We start from the raw sequence: 18477 nt of genomic DNA, 5'->3' as shown, positions 1-18477 counted from the left end.
CTCACAAACCCCTGTCTCACTGCACTCTTTACTCATCTCACAAACCGCTGTCTGGCTTCACTCTTTAGCCATCTCACAAACCCCTGTCTCACTGCACTCTTTACTCATCTCACAAACCCCTGTCTCACTGCACTCTTCAGCCATCTCACGAACCACTGTCTCACTGCACTCTTTACTCATCTCACAAACCCTAGTCTCACTGCACTATTTACTCAACTCACAAACCCCTGTCTCACTGTACTCTTTACTCATCTCACAATCCCTAGTCTCACTGCACTCTTTACCTATCTCTCAAACCCCAGTCTCACTGCACTCTTTACTCATCCAACAAACCCCTGTCTCACTGCACACTTCACCCATCTCACAAACCCCTGTCTCACTGCACTCTTTACTCATCTCACAAACCCCTGTCTCACTGCACTCTTTACCCATCTCACAAACCCCTGTCTCACTGCACTCATTACTCAACTCACAAACCCTAGTCTCACTGCACTATTTACTCATCTCACAAACCCCTGTCTCACTGCATTCTTTACCCATCTCACAAACCCCTGTCTCACTGCACTCTTTACCCATCTGATAAACCCCTGTCTCACTGCACTCTTTACCCATCTCATAAACCCCTGTCCCACTGCACTCTTTACTCATCACACAAACCCGTCTCACTGCACTCTTTACCCATCTCACAAACCGCTGTCTCACTGCACTCTTTACCCATTTCATAAGCCCCTGTCTCACTGCAATCTTTACCCATCTCATAAACCCCTGTCTCACTGCACTCTACTCATCTAACAAACCTGTGTCAAACTGCACTCTTTACCCATCTCACAAACCCCTATCTCACTGCACTGTTTACTCATCTCACAACCCCCTGTCTCACTGCACTCTTTACACATCTCACAAACCCCTGTCTCACTGCACTGAATTACCCATCTCATAAACCGCTGTCTCACTGCACTCTTTACTCATCTGACAAACCCATGTCTCACTGCACTCTTTTCTCATCTCACAAACATCTGTCTCACTGCAGTCTTTATCCGTCACACAAACCCCTGTCTCACTGCACTCTTTACTCATCTCATAAACCCCTGTCTCACTGCACTCTTTACACATCTCACAAACCTCTGCCTCATTGCTATCTTTACCCATTTGACAAAGCCCTGTCTCAATGCACTCTTTACCCATCTCACTACCCCTGTCTCACTGCACTCTACTCATCTCACAATCCATAGTCTCACTGCAGTCTTTAACCATCTCACAAACCCCTGTCTCACTACACTCTTTACCCTTCTCACAAACCCCTGTCTCACTGCACTCTTTACTCATCTCACAAACCCTAGTCTCACTGCACTATTAACTCATCTCAAAACCCCTGTCTCACTGCACTGCTTACCTATCTCACAAACCCCTATCTCACTGCATTCTTTACTCATCTCACAAACCCCTGTCTCACTGCACTCTTTACTCATCTCACAAACCCCTGCCTCATTGCTATCTTTACCCATCTGACAACCCCCTTTCTCACTGCACTCTTCACCCATCTCACTACACCTGTCTCAATTAACTCTTTACCCATCTCACAAACCCCTATCGGACTGCACTCTTTACCCATCTCATAAACCCCTGACTCACTGCACTCTTTACCCATCTCATAAACCCCTGTCTCACTGCACTCTACTCATCAAACAAACCTCTGTCTCACTGCACTCTTTACCCATCTCACAAACCCATATCTCACTGCACTCTTTACCCATCTCATAAACCCCAGTCTCACTGCACTCTACTCATCTAACAAACCTCTGTCTCACTGCACTCTTTACCCATCTCACAAACCCCTATCTCACTGCACTCTTTACTCATCTCACAAACCCCTGTCTCACTGCACTTAATTACCCATCTCATACACCGCTGTCTCACTGCACTCTTTACACATCTCACAAACCTCTGTCTCACTGCACCCTTTACCCATCTCAGAAACCGCTGTCTCACTGCACTCTTTATCCTTCTGACAAACCCCTGTCTCACTGCACTCTTTACTCATCTCACAAACATCTGTCTCACTGCACTCTTTACCGATCTCACAAACCCCTGTCTCACTGCACTCTTTACACATCTCACAAACCCCTTCCTCATTGATATCTTTACACATCTGACAAACCCCTGTCTCAATGCATTCTTTACCCATCTCACTACCCCTGTCTCACTGCACTCTTTACTCATCACACAAACACCTGTCTCACTGCACTCTTTACTCAGCACACAAACCCCTGTCTCACTGCAATTATTATCCATCTCACAAACCCCTGTCTCACTGCACTCTTTATTCATCCAACAAACCCCTGTCTCACTGCACTCTTTACCCATCTCACAAACCCCTGTCTCACTGCACTCTTTACCCATCTCAAAACCCCTGTCTCACTGCACTCATTACCCATCTCACAAACCCCTGTCTCACTGCACTCTTTACTCTTCTCACAAACCCTAGTCTCACTGCACTATTTACTCATCTCACAAACCCCTGTCTCACTGCACTCTTTACTCATCTCACAAACCCCTATCTCACTGCATTCTTTACTCATCTCACAAACCCCTGTCTCACTGCACTCTTTACTCATCTCACAAACCCCTGCCTCATTGCTATCTTTACCAATCTGACAAACCCCTTTCTCACTGCACTCTTTACCCATCTCACAAACCCCTATCTCACTGCACTCTTTACCCATCTCATAAACCCCTGTGTCACTGCACTCTTTACCAATCTCATAAACCACTGTCTCACTGCACTCTACTCATCTAACAAACCTCTGTCTCACTGCACTCTTTACCCATCTCACAAACCCCTATCTCACTGCACTCTTTACCCATCTCATAAACCCCTGTCTCACTGCACTCTACTCATCTAACAAACCTCTGTCTCACTGCACTCTTTACCCATCCTACAAACCACTATCTCACTGCACTCTTTACTCATCTCACAAACCCCTGTCTAACTGCACTCTTTACACATCTCACAAACCCCTGTCTCACTGCAATTAATTACCCATCTCATAAACCGCTGCCTCACTGCACTCTTTACACATCTCACAAACCTCTGTCTCACTGCACTCTTTACCCATCTCACAAACCGCTGTCTCACCGCACTCTTTATCCTTCTCACAAACCCCTGTCTCACTGCACTCTTTACCCATCTCACAAACCCCTGTCTCACTGCACTCTTTACAAATCTCACAAACCCCTGCCTCATTGCTATCTTTACCCATCTGACAAACCCCTGTCTCAATGCACTCTTTACCCATCTCACAACCCCTGTCTCACTGCACTCTTTACTCATCACACAAACCCCTGTCTCACTGCACTCTTTACTCATCACACAAACCCCTGTCTCACTGCAATTTTTACCCATCTCACAAATCCCTGTCTCACTGCACTCTTTACTCATCTGACAAACCCATCTCACTCCACTCTTTACTCATCTCACAAACCCCTGTCTCACTGCACTCTTTACTCATCTGAGAAACCCATCTCACTGCACTCTTTACATATCTCACAAACCCCTGCCTCACTGCACTCTCTACTCATCTGACAAACCCATCTCACTTCACACTTTACCCATCACACAAACGCCTGTCTCACTGCACTCTTTACACATCTGACAAGCCCATCTCACTGGACTCTTTAACCATCACACAAACCCCTGTCTCAGTGCACTCTTTATCCATCACAAAAAACCCTGTCTCACAGCACTCATTACTCATCTCACAAACCGCTGTCTTACCGCACTGTTTAACCATCTCATAAACCCCTGTCTCACTGCACTCTTTACCCATCTCACAAACCGCTATCTCACTGCATTCTTAACTCATCTAACAAACCCCTGTCTCTCTGCTCTCTTACCCATCTGACAAACGTCTGTCTCACTGCACTCTTTACCCTTCTTATAAACCCATGCCTCACTGCACTCTTTACTCATCTGACAAACCCATCTCACTGCACTCATTACATATCTCACAAACCCCTGTCTCACTGCACTCTTTACTTATCTGATAAACCCATCTCACTGGACTCTTTACCCATCACACAAAGGCCTGTCTCACTGCACTCTATACCCCTCTTACAAACCCATGCCTCACTGCACACTTTACTCATCTGACAAACCCATCTCACTGCACTCTTTACACATCTCACAAACCCCTGTCTCACTGCACTCTTTAATCATCTGACAAACCCATCTCACTGGACTCTTTACCCATCACACAAACCCCTGTCTCACTGCACTCGTTACTCATCTGCCAAACGCATCTCACTGCACTCTTTACCCATCTCACAAACCCCTGTCTCACTGCACTCTTTACTCATCTCACAAACCCTTGTCTCTCTGCACTCTTTACCCATCTCACAAACCCGTCTCACTGGCCCCTTTACTCATCTCACAAACCTCTGTCTCACTGCACTCTTTACCCATCCCACAAACCCCTGTCGCACTGCACTCTTTACCCATCTCACAAACCCCTGTCTCACTGCACTCTTTACTCATCACACAAACCCCTGTCTCCCTGCACTCTTTACCCATCTCAAAAACCCGTCTCACTGGCCCCTTTACTCATCTCACAAACCCCTGTCTCACTGCACTCTTTACCCATCTCACAAACCACTGTCTCTCTGCAGTCTTTACTCATCTCACAAACCCCCGTCTCACTGCACTCTTTACCCATCTCACAAACCCCTGTCTCACTGCACTCTTCACCCATCTCAGAAACCACTGTCTCACTGCACTCTTTACTCATCTCACAATCCCCTGTCTCACTGCAATCTTTACTCATCTCACAAACCCCTGACTCACTGCACTCTTATCTGATCTCACAAACCCCTGTCTCCCTGCACTCTTTACCCATCTCACAAACCCGTCTCACTGGCCCCTTTACTCATCTCACAAACCTCTGCCTCACTGCACTCTTTACCCATCTCACAAACCCGTTTCTCACTGCACTCTCTACCCATCTCACAAACCAATCGCACTGCACTCTTTAACCATCTCACAAACCACTATCTCACTGCACTCTTTACTCATCTCACAAACCCCTGTCTCATGCACTCTTTACTCATCTCACAAACCCCTGTCTCACTGCACTCTTTACTCATCTCACAAACCCCTGTCTCACTGCACTCTTTACCCATCTCACAACCATCTGTCTCATTGCACTCTTTACCAATCTCACAAGCCCCTAACTCACTGCATTCTTTACTCATCTCACAAACCCCTGTCTCACTGCACTCTTTACTCATCTCACAAACCCCTGTCTCACTGCTCTCTTTACTCATCTGAAAAACCCCTGTCTCACTGCACTCTTTACCCATCTCACAAACCCCTGCCTCACTGAACTCTTTACCCATCTCATAAACCGCTGTCTCACTGCAGGCTTTACTCATCACACAAACCCCTGTCTCACTGCACTCTTTACCCATCTCATAAACCCCTGTCTCACTGCACTATTTACCCCTCTCATAAACCCCTGTCATACTGCACTCTTTACTCATCTCACAATCCCCTGTGTCACTGCACTCTTTACTCATCTGACAAACCCATCTCACTGAAGTCTTTACATATCTCACAAACTCCTGTCTCACTGCACTCTTTACTCATCTGACAAACCCATCTCATTGGACTCTTTACCCATCACACAAACCCCTGTCTCACTGCACTCATTACTCATCTGACAAACCCATCTCACTGCACACTTTCCCCATCTCACTATCCCCTGTCTCACTGCACTCTTTACTCATCAGACAAACCCTTCTCACTGCACTCTTTACCCATCTCACAAACCCCTGTCGCACTGCACTCTTTACCCATCTCACAAACCCCTGTCTCACTGCACTCTTTATTCATCACACAAACCTCTGTCTCCCTGCATTCTTTACCCATCTCACAAACCCCTGTCTCACTGCACTCTTTACTCATCTCACAAACCCCTGTCTCACTGCACTCTTCACCCATCTCAAAAACCCCTGTCTCAGTGCACTCTTTACCCATCTCACAACTCCCTGCCTCACTGCACTCTTTACCCATCTCACAAACGCCTGTCTCACTGCTCTCTTACCCATCTGACAAACCCCTGACTCACTGCACTCTTTACCCTTCTCACAAACACATGCCTCACTGCACTCTTTACCAATCTGACAAACCACTGTCTCACTGCACTTTTCACTGATCTCACAAACCCCTGTCTCACTGCACTCTTTACCCATCTCACAAACCACTGTCTCACTGAACTCTTTGCTCATCACACAAACCTCATTCTCCCTGCACCCTTTACCCATCACACAAACGCCTGTCTCACTGCACTCATTACTCATCTGACAAACCAATCTCACTGCACTACTAACCCATCTCACAAACCCCTGTCTCACTGCACTCTGCACCCATCTCACAAACCCCTGTCTCACTGCACTCTTTACCCATCTCACAAACCCGTCTCACTGCCCCCTTTACTCATCTCACAAACCCCTGTCTCACTGCACTCTTTACCCATCTCACAAACCACTGTCTCACTGCACTCTTTACTCATCTCACAAACGCCCGTCTCACTGCACTCTTTACCCATCTCACAAACCCCTGTCTCACTGCACTCTTAACCCATCTCTGAAAGCCCAGTCTCACTGCACTCTTTTCTGATCTCACAAACCCCTGTCTCACTGCACTCTTTACACGTCTCACAAACCCGTTTCTCACTGCACTCCGTACCCATCTCACAAACCCATCTCACTGCACTCTTTACCCATCACACAAACCCATCTCACTGCACTCTTTACCCATCTCACAAACCCCTATCTAACTGCACTCTTTACTCATCTCACAAAACCCTGTCTCACTGCACTCTTTACTAATCTCACAAACCCCTGTCACACCGGACTGTTTACCCATCTCACAAACCCCTGTCTCACTGCACTCTTTACACATCTCACAAACCCCTGTCTCACTGCACTCTTTACTCATCTCACAAACCCCTGTCTCACTGCACTCTTTACCCATCTCACAACCCCCTGTCTCACTGCACTCTTTACCAATCTCACAAACCCCTATCTCACTGCATTCTTTACTCATCTCACAAACCCCTGACTCACTGCACTCTTTACTCATCTCACAAACCCCTGTCTCACTGCTCTCTTTACCCATCTGACAAACCCCTGTCTCACTGCACTCTTTACTCATCACACAAACCCCTGTCTCACTGCACTCTTTACTCATCACACAAACCTCTGTCTCCCTGCACTCTTTACCAATCTCACAAACCCCTATCTCACTGCATTCTTTACTCATCTCACAAACCCCTGACTCACTGCACTCTTTACTCATCTCACAAACCCCTGTCTCACTGCTCTCTTTACCCATCTGACAAACCCCTGTCTCACTGCACTCTTTACTCATCACACAAACCCCTGTTTCACTGCACTCTTTACCCATCTCATAAACTCCTGTATCACTGCACTATTTACCCCTCTCATAAACCCCTGTTTTACTGCACTCTTGACTCATCTCACAAACCCCTGTGTCAGTGCACTCTTTACTCATCTGACAAACCCATCTCACTGCACTCTTTACATATCTCACAAACCCCTGTCTCACTGCACTCTTTACTCATCTGACAAAACCATCTCATTGGACTCTTTACCAATCACACAAACCCCTGTCTCACTGCACTCTTTACTCATCTGACAAACCCATCTCACTGCACTCTTTACCCATCTCACTATCCCCTGTCTCACTGCACTCTTTACTCATCAGACAAACCCTTCACACTGCACTCTTTACCCATCTCACAAACCCCTGTCGCACTGCACTCATTACTCATCTCACAAACGCCCGTCTCACTTCACTCTTTACCCATCTCACAAACCCCTGTCTCACTGCACTCTTTACTCATCACACAAACCTCTGTCTCCCTGCACTCTTTACCCATCTCACAAACCCCTGTCTCACTGCACTCTTTACTCATCTCACAAACCCCTGTCTCACTGCACTCTTTACCCATCTCACAAACCACTGTCTCACTGCACTTTTTACTCATCTCACAAACCCCTGTCTCACTGCACTCTTTACCCATCTCACAAACCACTGTCTCACTGCACTCTTTACTCATCACACAAACCTTAGTCTCCCTGCTCTCTTTACCCATCTCACAAACCCCTGTCTCACTGCACACTTTACTCATCTCACAAACCCCTGTCTCACTGCACTCTTTACTCATCTCACAAACCCGTTTCTCACTGCACTCTTTACCCATCTCACAATCCCGTCTCACTGCACTCTTTACCCATCTCACAAACCCCTGTCTAACTGCACGCTTTACCCATCTCACAAACCCCTGTCTCACTGCACACTTTACTCATCTCACAAACCCCTGTCTCACTGCACTCTTTACTCATCTCACAAACCCGTTTCTCACTGCACTCTTTACCCATCTCACAAACCTATCTGACTGCACTCTTTACCCATCTCACAAACCCCAGTTTCACTGCACTCTTTACCCATCTGACAACCCCCTGTCTCACTGCACTCTTTACCCATCTCACAAACCCCTGTCTCACTGCTCTCTTACCCATCTGACAAACCCCTGTCTCACTGCACTCTTTACCCTTCTCACAAACCCCTGTCCCGTTGCACTCTTTACTCATCTGACAAACCCATCTCACAGGACTCTTTACCCATCTCACAAACCCCTGTCTCACTGCACTCTTTACTAATCAGACAAACCCTTCTCACTGCAGTCTTTACCCATCTCACAAACCCCTGTCGCACTGCACTCTTTACCCATCTCACAAACACCTGTCTCACTGCACTCTTTACTCATCACACAAACCCCTGTCTCCCTGCACTCTTTACCCATCTCACAAAGCCGTCTCACTGCCCCCATTACACATCTCACAAACCCCTGTCTCACTGAACTCTTTACCCATCTCACAAACCACTGTCTCACTGCACTCTTTACTCATCTCACAAACCCCAGTCTCACTGCACTCTTTACCCATCTCACAAACCCCTGTCTCACTGCACTCTTCACCCATCTCTGAAACCCCAGTCTCACTGCACTCTTTTCTGATCTCACAAACCCCTGTCTCACTGCACTCTTTACTCATCTCACAAACCCGTTTCTCACAGCACTCTCTACCCATCTCACAAACCCATCTCACTGCACTCTTTACCCATCTCACAAACCCCTATCTCACTGCACTCTTTACTCATCTCACAAACGCCTGTCTCACTGCACTCTTTACTCATCTCACAAACCGCTGTCACACCGGACTGCTTACCCAACTCACAAACCCCTGTCTCAATGCACTTTTCAATCATCTCACAAACTCCTGTCTCACTGCACTCTTAAAACATCTCACAAACCCCTGTCTCACTGCACTCTTTCCTCATCTCACAAACCCCTGTCTCACTGCACTCTTTACCAATCTCAAAACCCCCTGTCTCACTGCACTCTTTACCCATCTCACAAACCCCTATCTCACTGTATTCTTTACTCATCTCACAAACCCCTGTCTCACTGCACTCTTTACTCATCTCACAAACCCCTGCCTCACTGAACTCTTTACCCATCTCATAAACCCCTGTCTCACTGCACTCTTTACTCATCTCACAATCCCCTGTCTCACTGCACTCTTTACTCATCTCACAAACCCCTGTCACACTGCACTCTTTTCTGATCTCACAAACCCCTGTCTCACTGCACTCTTTACACATCTCACAAACCCGTTTCTCACTGCACTCCGTACCCATCTCACAAATCCATCTCACTGCACTCTCTACCCATCTCACAAACCCATCTCACTGAACTCTTTACCCATCTCACAAACCCCTGTCTCACTGCACTCTTTACTCATCTCACAAAACCCTGTCTCACTGCACTCTTTACTCATCTCATAAACCGCTGTCTCACTGCACTCATTACTCATCTCACAAACCCCTGTCTCACTGCTCTCTTTACCCATCTGACAAACCCCTGTCTCACTGCACTCTTTACCCATCTCACAAACCCCTGCCTCACTGAACTCTTTGCCCATCTCATAAAACCCTGTCTCACTGCACTCTTTACTCATCACACAAACCCCTGTCTCACTGCACTCTTTACCCATCTCATAAACTCCTTTCTCACTGCACTATTTACGCCTCTCATAAACCCCTGTCTTACTGCACTCTTTACTCATCTCACAAACCCCTGTGTCACTGCACTCTTTACTCATCTGACAAACCCATCTCACTGCACTCTTTACATATCTCACAAACCCCTGTCTCACTGCACTCTTTACTCATCTGACAAACCCATCTCATTGGACTCTTTACCCATCACACAAACGCCTGTCTCACTGCACTCTTTACCCATCTCACTATCCCCTGTCTCACTGCACTCTTTACTCATCAGACAAACCCTTCTCACTGCACTCTTTACCCATCTCACAAACCCCTGTCGCACTGCACTCTTTACTGATCTCACAAACCCCTGTCTCACTGCACTCTTTACTCATCACACAAACCTCTGTCTCCCTGCACTCTTTACCCATCTCACAAACCCCTGTCTCACTGCACTCTTTACTCATCTCACAAACCCCTGTCTCACTGCACTCTTTACCCATCTCACAAACCACTGTCTCACTGCACTTTTTACTCAACTCACAAACCCCTGTCTCAATGCACTCTTTACCCATCTCACAAACAACTGTCTCACTGCACTCTTTACTCATCACACAAACCTCAGTCTCCCTGCACTCTTTACCCATCTCACAAACCCCGGTCTCACTGCACTCCTTACCCATCTCACAAACCCCTGTCTCACAGCACTCTTTCCCCATCTCACAAACCCCTGTCTCACTGCACTCTTTACGCATCTCACAATTCCGTCTAACTGCACTCTTTACCCATCTCACAAACCCCTGTCTCACTGCACTCTTTACTCATCCCTCAAACCCCTGTCTCACTACACTCTTTACTCATCTCACAAACCCCTGTCGCACTGCACTCTTTACTCATCTCATAAACCCCTGTCCCACTGCACTCTTTACTCATCTCACAAACCCGTTTCGCACTGCACTCTTTACCCATCTCACAAACCTATCTCACTGCACTCTTTACCCATCTCACAAACCCCTGTTTCACTGCAGTGTTTACTGATCTCACAAACCCCTGTCTCACTGCACTCTTTACCCATCTCACAACCCCCTGTCTCACTGCACTCTTTACCCATCTCACAATCCCCTGTCTCACCGCTCTCTAACCCATCTGACAAACCCCTGTCTCACTGCACTCTTTACCCTTCTCACAAACCCATGCCTCACTGCACTCTTTACCCATCTCACAAACCCCTGTCTCACTGCACTCTTTACCCATCTCACAACCCCCTGTCTCACTGCACTCTTTACCAATCTCACAAACCCCTATCTCACTGCATTCTTTACTCATCTCACAAACCCCTGACTCACTGCACTCTTTACTCATCTCACAAACCCCTGTCTCACTGCTCTCTTTACCCATCTGACAAACCCCTGTCTCACTGCACTCTTTACCCATCTCACAAACCCCTGCCTCACTGAACTCTTTACCCATCTCATAAACCCCTGTCTCACTGCACTCTTTACTCATCACACAAACCCCTGTTTCACTGCACTCTTTACCCATCTCATAAACTCCTGTATCACTGCACTATTTACCCCTCTCATAAACCCCTGTTTTACTGCACTCTTGACTCATCTCACAAACCCCTGTGTCAGTGCACTCTTTACTCATCTGACAAAACCATCTCACTGCACTCTTTACATATCTCACAAACCCCTGTCTCACTGCACTCTTTACTCATCTGACAAAACCATCTCATTGGACTCTTTACCAATCACACAAACCCCTGTCTCACTGAACTCTTTACTCATCAGACAAACCGTTCACACTGCACTCTTTACCCATCTCACAAACCCCTGTCGCACTGCACTCATTACTCATCTCACAAACGCCCGTCTCACTTCACTCTTTACCCATCTCACAAACCCCTGTCTCACTGCACTCTTTACTCATCACACAAACCTCTGTCTCCCTGCACTCTTTACCCATCTCACAAACCCCTGTTTCACTGCACTCTTTACTCATCTCACAAACCCCTGTCTCACTGCACTCTTTACCCATCTCACAAACCACTGTCTCACTGCACTTTTTACTCATCTCACAAACCCCTGTCTCACTGCACTCTTTACCCATCTCACAAACCACTGTCTCACTGCACTCTTTACTCATCACACAAACCTTAGTCTCCCTGCACTCTTTACCCATCTCACAAACCCCTGTCTCACTGCACACTTTACTCATCTCACAAACCCCTGTCTCACTGCACTCTTTACTCATCTCACAAACCCGTTTCTCACTGCACTCTTTACCCATCTCACAATCCCGTCTCACTGCACTCTATACCCATCTCACAAACCCCTGTCTAACTGCACGCTTTACCCATCTCACAAACCCCTGTCTCACGGCACACTTTACTCATCTCACAAACCCCTGTCTCACTGCACTCTTTACTCATCTCACAAACCCGTTTCTCACTGCACTCTTTACCCATCTCACAAACCTATCTGACTGCACTCTTTACCCATCTCACAAACCCCAGTTTCACTGCACTCTTTACCCATCTGACAACCCCCTGTCTCACTGCACTCTTTACCCATCTCACAAACCCCTGTCTCACTGCTCTCTTACCCATCTGACAAACCCCTGTCTCACTGCACTCTTTACCCTTCTCACAAACCCCTGTCTCGTTGCACTCTTTACTCATCTGACAAACCCATCTCACAGGACTCTTTACCCATCACACAAACGCCTGTCTCACTGCACTCTTTACTCATCTGACAAACCCATCTCACTGCACTCTTTACCCATCTCACAAACCCCTGTCTCACTGCACTCTTTACTCATCAGACAAACCCTTCTCACTGCAGTCTTTACCCATCTCACAAACCCCTGTCGCACTGCACTCTTTACCCATCTCACAAACACCTGTCTCACTGCACTCTTTACTCATCACACAAACCCCTGTCTCACTGCACTCTTTACCCATCTCACAAAGCCGTCTCACTGCCCCCATTACACATCTCACAAACCCCTGTCTCACTGAACTCTTTACCCATCTCACAAACCACTGTCTCACTGCACTCTTTACTCATCTCACAAACCCCAGTCTCACTGCACTCTTTACCCATCTCACAAACCCCTGTCTCACTGCACTCTTCACCCATCTCTGAAACCCCAGTCTCACTGCACTCTTTAGTCATCTCACGATCCCCTGTCTCAATGCACTCTTTACTCATCTCACAAACCCCTGTCTCACTGCACTCTTTTCTGATCTCACAAACCCCTGTCTCACTGCACTCTTTACTCATCTCACAAACCCGTTTCTCACAGCACTCTCTACCCATCTCACAAACCCATCTCACTGCACTCTTTACCCATCTCACAAACCCCTATCTCACTGCACTCTTTACTCATCTCACAAACGCCTGTCTCACTGCACTCTTTACTCATCTCACAAACCGCTGTCACACCGGACTGCTTACCCAACTCACAAACCCCTGTCTCAATGCACTTTTCAATCATCTCAAAAACTCCTGTCTCACTGCACTCTTAACACATCTCACAAACCCCTGTCTCACTGCACTCTTTCCTCATCTCACAAACCCCTGTCTCACTGCACTCTTTACCAATCTCAAAACCCCCTGTCTCACTGCACTCTTTACCCATCTCACAAACCCCTATCTCACTGTATTCTTTACTCATCTCAAAAAGCCCTGTCTCACTGCACTCTTTACTCATCTCACAAACCCCTGCCTCACTGAACTCTTTACCCATCTCATAAACCCCTGTCTCACTGCACTCTTTACTCATCTCACAATCCCCTGTCTCACTGCACTCTTTACTCATCTCACAAACCCCTGTCACACTGCACTCTTTTCTGATCTCACAAACCCCTGTCTCACTGCACTCTTTACACATTTCACAAACCCGTTTCTCACTGCACTCCGTACCCATCTCACAAATCCATCTCACTGCACTCTCTACCCATCTCACAAACCCATCTCACTGAACTCTTTACCCATCTCACAAACCCCTGTCTCACTGCACTCTTTACTCATCTCACAAAACCCTGTCTCACTGCACTCTTTACTCATCTCATAAACCGCTGTCTCACTGCACTCATTACTCATCTCACAAACCCCTGTCTCACTGCTCTCTTTACCCATCTGACAAACCCCTGTCTCACTGCACTCTTTACCCATCTCACAAACCCCAGCCTCACTGAACTCTTTGCCCATCTCATAAAACCCTGTCTCACTGCACTCTTTACTCATCACACAAACCCCTGTCTCACTGCACTCTTTACCCATCTCATAAACTCCTTTCTCACTGCACTTTTTACGCCTCTCATAAACCCCTGTCTTACTGCACTCTTTACTCATCTCACAAACCCCTGTGTCACTGCACTCTTTACTCATCTGACAAACCCATCTCACTGCACTCTTTACATATCTCACAAACCCCTGTCTCACTGCACTCTTTACTCATCTGACAAACCCATCTCATTGGACTCTTTACCCATCACACAAACGCCTGTCTCACTGCACTCTTTACCCATATCACTATCCCCTGTCTCACTGCACTCTTTACTCATCAGACAAACCCTTCTCACTGCACTCTTTACCCATCTCACAAACCCCTGTCGCACTGCACTCTTTACTGATCTCACAAACCCCTGTCTCACTGCACTCTTTACTCATCACACAAACCTCTGTCTCCCTGCACTCTTTACCCATCTCACAAACCCCTGTCTCACTGCACTCTTTACTCATCTCACAAACCCCTGTCTCACTGCACTCTTTACCCATCTCACAAACCACTGTCTCACTGCACTTTTTACTCAACTCACAAACCCCTGTCTCACTGCACTCTTTACCCATCTCACAAACAACTGTCTCACTGCACTCTTTACTCATCACACAAACCTCAGTCTCCCTGCACTCTTTACCCATCTCACAAACCCCGGTCTCACTGCACTCTTTACCCATCTCACAAACCCCTGTCTCACAGCACTCTTTCCCCATCTCACAAACCCCTGTCTCACTGCACTCTTTACGCATCTCACAATTCCGTCTAACTGCACTCTTTACCCATCTCACAAACCCCTGTCTCACTGCACTCTTTACTCATCCCTCAAACCCCTGTCTCACTACACTCTTTACTCATCTCACAAACCCCTGTCGCACTGCACTCTTTACTCATCTCATAAACCCCTGTCCCACTGCACTCTTTACTCATCTCACAAACCCGTTTCGCACTGCACTCTTTACCCATCTCACAAACCTATCTCACTGCACTCTTTACCCATCTCACAAACCCCTGTTTCACTGCAGTGTTTACTGATCTCACAAACCCCTGTCTCACTGCACTCTTTACCCATCTCACAACCCCCTGTCTCACTGCACTCTTTACCCATCTCACAATCCCCTGTCTCACTGCACTCTTTACCCTTCTCACAAACCCATGCCTCACTGCACTCTTTACTCATCTGACAAACACATCTCAGTGCACTCTTTACATATCTCACAAACCCCTGTCTCAGTGCACTCTTTACTCATCTGACAAACCCATCTGACTGGACTCTTTACCCATCACACAAACGCCTGTCTCACTGCACTCATTACTCATCTGACAAACCAATCTCACTGCACTCCTAACCCAACTCACAAACCCCTGTCTCACTGCACTCTTTACTCATCAGACAAACCCTTCTCACTGCACTCTTTACCCATCTCACAAACCCCTGTCACACTGCACTCTGCACCCATCTCACAAACCCCTGTCTCACTGCACTCGTTACTCATCACACAAGCCCCTGTCTCCCTGCACTCTTTACCCATCTCACAAACCCGTCACACTGCCCCCTTTACTCATCTCACAAACCCCTGTCTCACTGCACTCTTTACTCATCTCACAAACCCCTGTCTCACTGCACTCTTTACCCATCTCACAAACCACTGTCTCACTGCACTCTTTACTCATCACACAAACCTCTGTCTCCCTGCACTCTTTACCCATCTCACAAACCCCTGTCTCACTGCACTCTTTACTCATCTCACACACCCCTGTCGCACTGCGCTCTTTACCCATCTCACAAACCCCTGTCTCACTGCACTCTTTACTCATCTCACAAACCCCTGTCTCACTGCACTCTTTACTCATCTCACAAACCCTTGTCTCACTGCACTCTTTCCCCATCTCACAAACCCCTGTCTCACTTCACTCTTTACCCATCTCACAATCCCGTCTCACTGCACTCTTTACCCATCTCACAAACCCCTGTCTAACTGCACGCTTTACCCATCTCACAAACCCCTGTCTCACTGCACTCTTTACTCATCTCACAAACCCCTGTTTCACTGCACTCTTTACTCATCTCACAAACCCGTTTCTCACTGCACTCTTTACCCATCTCACAAACCTATCTGACTGCACTCTTTACCCATCTCACAAACCCCTGTTTCACTGCAGTCTTTACTCATCTCACAAACCCCTGTCTCACTGCACTCTTTACCCATCTCACAACCCCCTGTCTCACTGCACTCTTTACCCATCTCACAAACCCCTGTCTCACTGCTCTCTTACCCATCTGACAAACCCCTGTCTCACTGCACTCTTTACCCTTCTCACAAACCCATGCCTCACTGCACTCTTTACTCATCTGACAAACCCATCTCACTGCACTTTTTACATATCTCACAAACCCCTGTCTCGTTGCACTCTTTACTCATCTGACAAACCCATCTCACTGGACTCTTTACCCATCACACAAACGCCTGTCTCACTGCACTCTTTACTCATCTGACAAACCCATCTCACTGCAATCTTTACCCATCTCACAAACCCCTGTCTCACTGCACTCTTTACTCATCAGACAAACCCTTCTCACTGCAGTCTTTACCCATCTCACAAACCCCTGTCGCACTGCACTCTTTACCCATCTCACAAACACCTGTCTCACTGCACTCTTTACTCATCACACAAACCCCTGTCTCCCTGCACTCTTTACCCATCTCACAAAGCCGTCTCACTGCCCCCATTACTCATCTCACAAACCACTGTCTCACTGCACTCTTTACCCATCTCACAAACCACTGTCTCACTGCACTCTTTACTCATCTCACAAACCCCCGTCTCACTGCACTCTTTACCCATCTCACAAACCCCTGTCTCACTGCACTCTTCACCCATCTCTGAAACCCCAGTCTCACTGCACTCTTTACTCATCTCACAATCCCCTGTCTCACTGCACTCTTTACTCTTCTCACAAACCCCTGTCTCACTGCACTCTTTTCTGATCTCACAAACCCCTGTCTCACTGCACTCTTTACTCATCTCACAAACCCGTTTCTCACTGCACTCTCTACCCATCTCACAAACCCATCTCACTGCACTCTTTACCCATCTCACAAACCCCTGTCACACCGGACTGTTTACCCATCTCACAAACCCCTGTCTCACTGCACTTTTCAATCATCTCACAAACTCCTGTCTCACTGCACTCTTTACACATCTCACAAACCCCTGTCTCACTGCACTCTTTACCAATCTCACAAAGACGTCTCACTGCCCCCATTACTCATCTCACAAACCCCTGTCTCACTGCACTCTTTACCCATCTCACAAATCACTGTCTCACTGCACTCTTTACTCATCTCACAAAGCCCTGTCTCACTGCACTCTTTACCCATCTCACAAACCCCTGTCTCACTGCACTCTTTACCCATCTCACAAACCACTGTCTCACTGCACTCTTTACACATCACACAAACCTCTGTCTCCCTGCACTCTTTACCCATCTCACAAATCCCTGTCTCACTGCACTCTTTACTCATCTCACAAACCCCTGTCTCACTGCACTCTTTACCCATCTCACAAACCACTGTCTCACTGCACTCTTTACTCATCTCACAATCCCCTGTCTCACTGCACTCTTTACTCATCTCACAAACCCCTGTCTCACTGCACTCTTTACCCATCTCACAAACCCCTGTCTCACTGCACTCTTTCCCCATCTCACAAACCCCTGTCTCACTGCACTCTTTACCCATCTCACAATCCCGTCTCACTGCACTCTTTACCCATCTCACAAACCCCTGTCTCACTGCACTCTTTACTCATCTCACAAACCCCTGTCTCACTGCACCCTTTACTCATCTCACAAACCTCTGTCTCACTGCACTCTTTACCCATCTCACAAACCTATCTCACTGCACTCTTTACCCATCTCACAAACCCCTGTTTCACTGCAGTCTTTACCCATCTCACAAACCCCTTTCTCACTGCACCCTTTACCCATCTCACAAACCCCTGTCTCACTGTGCCAGATCCTTATATTACAAGTGTCAGTGGCATTCAGAACTGAG

General features: G+C 47.3%; 1 protein-coding gene across 1 annotated transcript in view; it reads right to left on the bottom strand.

The window, feature by feature from the left end:
- LOC144688623 (disintegrin and metalloproteinase domain-containing protein 12-like) overlaps positions 1-18477 on the bottom strand; it is an 812806-nt gene that overhangs the window by 285269 nt on the left and 509060 nt on the right. The window lies entirely within an intron of this gene.

Source organism: Cetorhinus maximus, chromosome 1 (genome assembly GCF_964194155.1).
Source record: "Cetorhinus maximus chromosome 1, sCetMax3.hap1.1, whole genome shotgun sequence".
NCBI lineage: Eukaryota > Metazoa > Chordata > Chondrichthyes > Lamniformes > Cetorhinidae > Cetorhinus > Cetorhinus maximus.
Note: the sequence above shows the minus strand (reverse complement) of the source record. Positions and strands in the feature narration are given on the sequence as shown.